The following is a 4,580-nucleotide window of genomic DNA, read 5'->3' on the forward strand; positions in this document are numbered from 1 at the left end:
GTGAGACAAATGTGACGTAGTAGTATATCAAACGGGCGTGTGTGCATCAGACTTTGAGGAATTTTTATTGTAAGAAACTAATAACTTTTGAAGTAAAATTGTTATGAACAAGCACAAACACTATTCTCAATATATCGTCAATTTGAAGTCAGTATATTTCGGTATGAATCAACAGTATGGTGCCGAAATTTTAGCTTGCTTTACTACTATATTACTACGATAGTTTTGTGTCAAAACTTAATTGATGATGATGAACATACACTAAAAGTTACTATACATGTCTGCTTGCGCTGAAATGCCCAGTTATTATGTACGGATATTTTAACACTTTATCGAGTTTTTATTTCTCAATATAAAAGAAATATTTTCGAAGGTTAATGTTTTTTTAATCACAAAACATTGTAGCTTTCATAAAAAATATTTTACCTTGAAGTAGGTATTAATAGTACACTTCATAAGCTTCAGATTGACCAGCTACAAACTAAGGTATCATTTTCCAATACTTTATTACAATCACAATTAGAAAAGTGCATTTTTTTTTAAATTTATCATCTTTGAAGGTCTGGCTTTTAAAAAATAAATTTTTCTAATTTTTTTGTCCAAGCAAGTATTTTGGCCCATTTTGTTTAAGTTTCGTAGAATTATATGAAATTCATGCAACAGTAACTTCAGGTTAACGTATGAAGCATTTGTAATACTTAAAATTTTTTGAAACACATTTAATAGGTACCCCAAAAAAATGATATTTTGGTTTTGTAAATTAAAGGTTATAAACGCATACGTGTGCTCACGCGTTCCCACTTTCAAGAGCGGGCAGGCGGCTGATGCAGCGCGAATTGAAACATTATTTAACAAATACTGCTCGCTAAATTTGAATTGAAGAAACATGTATGATAGGTACATGTATGATTCATTTGTGAAATTTGCCGTTATTTCGAATGGCGCTACCAGTTTTTTGACAAAAAAGGATGTAAAAAGTTATTTACAGAAAATATCATTTCTATATGTAAATTGTTAGATAAAAAATTTAGCACTCGCTTTCTCACGGATGCATTTTAATTTGCTATTTTTCACTCCTTTTAAACATTTTCTAAAAGGAAACACCGATCGGAGAATTTGTCCGAAATTATAAAATAATTTGACTCCACTGTAAAGCTAGGCTTTAATTTGGGATTAAATTGAAACTTGTGTACATTATTTAAGTATAAAGCTTCTTTAATGTTGTACGTAAGTAGGTACGTGTGATTCTTTAAAGTATATTTAGAAATAGGATTTGTTTATTTAAGTGTATATGTATAAATGTATTGCGTATTTCCTAGATTATATACCAGATGTTTGTACAATACAAATAATAAAGAGATGCAAACGTCGGGTATAGTATGCAATATTTAAAGAAATATATTTATTTACTTCACAAGCACTTTTTATTATTTTTGAATCACCTTGTAATTAATTTTTAATAAATTTACTACTAAATGGTAAAGAAAACTGCTAATACACGCTATGTGAAAATAGGGCACATTAACCCTCAAAAATTAAGTAATTACAAGAACTTGTTCTAGACCAATATATTTTTAATCATATTTAAGTATACATACTTGGTAATTTTCAGCATGCTATAAAACGAAGTATCCTTTGAAGTCGTGCTTTTTAAGAGTTTCACTAACTGCATAGGGAACTTTTAACCTTACTCATTTATAGTACAGTCACTGAAGGTTTTCACCTCCGATTTCGTTGAACCTCCATCGATTTTCATGAAAACTGGTGAGTAGTTAGAGGATACCTCAAGAAACAAAAGTTACATAGTGCTAACTTGCGCTTTTACCCTGGGGGTGGATGCCATCCCTTCTCGGGGGTGGAAATTATTTTATGAAAAATAACCCCAGAAATCAATAGAGGGAGCAATTATAAGCAAAATTTGTTATATAGGGTTATTAAAATAAATCAATACTTTTTGAGTTATTAAAGATCAGATTTAGATTTTTCGTGAAAAAAATGCATGTTTTAAAGCGGTTTTTCATAAATAACTTAAAAACTATTAGGTTTTACAAAAAATTTGTCATTATCAAAATTGAAGCTAATAAAAAAACAAAAAAACTCTCCTTAAAAAACCTTTTAATATTAATTCAAAGTGAGCTATATGTAATTTAATGTATACTTTTTTTCGGCGAGTGCTCAAATCTAAATATTCAAGCTTAAATAACGGGAAAATGCATTTTATAAAATACTAAACACTTTTCAAAGTACCCAGAAATACCTATCAAATGAGCTACAGAAGAAGTTGATACCATCAAAATTAAGCAAGTTATGATGAAAATAAGAACAATATGATTTAAAAAAATCAGAATTTTTCAAATTTTCGTAAATCTCATTTTCTTTTGATAATATCTCCAAAAATACCCAATATACGTAAAAAATAGTAGAGAACGAAATTTGAGTTTTTTTAAACAAAGATTTTAGTTTTTTTTTTTATTTTTGTAGGATAAAAAATAACCGAGATAGAAACGTTTAAAGCCTACATTTTACTGCGAGAACCATGTAACCGGGGCCCTTTAACCTTTTATCTTTTAAAAAATAAGGGTTTTAAACGATTATATTTAATACGGACTTATAGCTCTTGAAATTACCTTTCAAATGGTTTTTAGATGAACCTGATATCATAAAAATTAATTGAGTTATTGTAAAAAAACCAATAACATTATTTTGGAAAACTTTTTGGGGCAGAGATTTTGAATGTATATTAGGAAAAAAGATAGATAGTAAGAAGTAGACGTGTTGATAGGTACATGCTCACAAACATAGATGATGAAAAAATGATTTTTTCATGATTTTCGATTTCAGGGGTAAATCTGTATTTTTCCCTATTTTTAACAAAAGGGTTGGATTTCACCCCTAAAATGCAAAAAGCGCAGGTCGAGCATATGTCACTTTTGAAGTTAAGGGTAAAATAAACTAAATCCCAAATTTTTATGCAAATCGATGGAGGTTCACCAAAATTAGAGGTAATAGTTAATTTTTACCTTCATTCACTGTACTATTAATACAGTTAAACAAAGCTGGCTCAGTTTAAACGATTCTGTAAAATTATTTGAGTAGAAGGCAAGTGGATAAATCAATTTTATTGTAACAGGTTTTCTCGCTGCTTTAATAAATTTTAAGGCAATAATTTATTGCATTATTGACCTTTGTCTGAAGATTATTTCAATATGTTATAGGTACACGATCTGAAACATAAATATAAAAGTTATATTGATACATCATTGATCGATTTTATTTGTTGTTTTTAGATAGATCATGCGAGTTTTTAAAGCAATCTGCGGGGAAATGCTTTGTTGTGATGTGAATGGGATGTAAAATGTAGACCCTCACGCATGCGACCACTGTAAAGTAGCATTTCATGTATTTCAATTATAGAATTTACAGAGCAGGTATGTTGTCATTCGTGCTCTTCATGATCATCGTCATTGCCACCTTTTCAGGCTTTACATGGAGTATTTCTCGACTAAAAGGTTTAAAAAAATGTACTCAGCATAAAAATAATTTGTTTTTAAAAACATATTTTTTGTTACACCTAGCAGCCAGTAACAAATTGTTGTCGCTCTTAAATACATTAATAGCCTCTAAACATGGAAAACAAAGGTTTAAGTAAACTAATAGTTCATTTTTAATTAGTTTTAATGAAGCTTTATTTTTGTCGTCCCGCCATTTTGTGTTCATAACAGAGAATTCTCTTTCTGTAAATGCTGAAGTGGCCGGAACGGACAGCAAAAGTGACACTACTTTGAACAGATTTGGGAAATCAGGTTGTTCTCTAAATATGGCTTGCCATTTTTCTGCAGTGCATGTTTCTTTGAAAGTGATGCTGCTGTTACAAATTTTTTCCCTAATTTGATTCTCAAAAATATTGTATTGTGCAATATTATTGATGTAAAAATACTCTGAATTTCGAATAATCGCTTACAAAATTACGATGTTTACATAAGCTTTTTAACTCAATAACCCCGTTAATGATAATCTTCAACACATGGGAGAGAAAGCAAACAAGGTGAGTTAATAAAGCCGGTACGCGTATTGTACATATGATGTCGTCCCTAAAAACTACATTAAAGCCAAGAAAATATTACGTTATCTCATTTACATAGGCCTCAATCTTATATTTTTTGAGTTTTTTAACGTCTATACCCTGTAAAAGTTTAATTCAGTTGCTTACGTTAATTGTATTTATTGAAAGAAATCAACTCGTAATAAAGGATGTAGAAAATAATTTATTGGAGTGTTTGTATTATAATTCTTCTATACAAGTCCATACACTATTTCATTTCCACTTTATTTTAAACATTGTGTACAATACGAAAAAAGAATTAAGTAGATAATTATAGACAGAAGCAAAGTTTTCGATACCAATAAATGATACCAACAAAAGGTCGTTGTGATTAATTAATTACATCTATACGAGGGTGGATTGATAAGTTTCCGGCCTAACCAAGAGATGACGCCACTAGGCCTACCTTGAGGTGACATTCTATAGTACCATCCTTGGATAGCTTGTAGCTATAGTTTCAGCCCGATCTCCTTGCTAG

This window comes from Agrilus planipennis, unplaced genomic scaffold (genome assembly GCF_000699045.2).
Source record: "Agrilus planipennis isolate EAB-ADULT unplaced genomic scaffold, Apla_2.0 scaffold137, whole genome shotgun sequence".
NCBI classification, from domain to species: Eukaryota; Metazoa; Arthropoda; class Insecta; order Coleoptera; family Buprestidae; genus Agrilus; species Agrilus planipennis.